Raw genomic sequence first — 254 nt, 5'->3', positions numbered from 1 at the left:
GCTGCAGCAGCTGCGGCTGCAGCTGCCGTCCACCATCCATCTCAACTCAGGTGAGTCATTCATTTTTATTCAAACTCTGAGCAGATGGTTTATTTCGAAAATTGTTTAAATTTTAGGCCGAAAGATCCGTCACTATTGCACCTTAGAGGAGGCCCAGGCCCTCCGCCTTCGGTACACAAAATGAATCCTACACCCCCGACCGAATTACACAAAAAGGAGGAACCCCGATAGCGAACGGACAACAAGGCTACCTA

The 254-nt window shown here is 48.8% G+C and overlaps 1 long non-coding RNA gene across 1 annotated transcript; it reads left to right on the top strand.

The window, feature by feature from the left end:
- Nucleotides 1-176, top strand: LOC125503466. The gene is made up of 2 exons (XR_007280885.1): nt 1-50; nt 117-176. It is a non-coding gene; the product is annotated as an uncharacterized LOC125503466 (long non-coding RNA).
- Nucleotides 177-254: the final 78 nt, after the last annotated feature.

The sequence above is a fragment of the Dendroctonus ponderosae genome, unplaced genomic scaffold (genome assembly GCF_020466585.1).
Source record: "Dendroctonus ponderosae isolate FM_Combo_2020 unplaced genomic scaffold, Dpon_F_20191213v2 Dpon_F_20191213_2, whole genome shotgun sequence".
In the NCBI taxonomy this organism is placed as follows: domain Eukaryota; kingdom Metazoa; phylum Arthropoda; class Insecta; order Coleoptera; family Curculionidae; genus Dendroctonus; species Dendroctonus ponderosae.
This window is presented reverse-complemented; position numbering and strand designations above follow the sequence as displayed.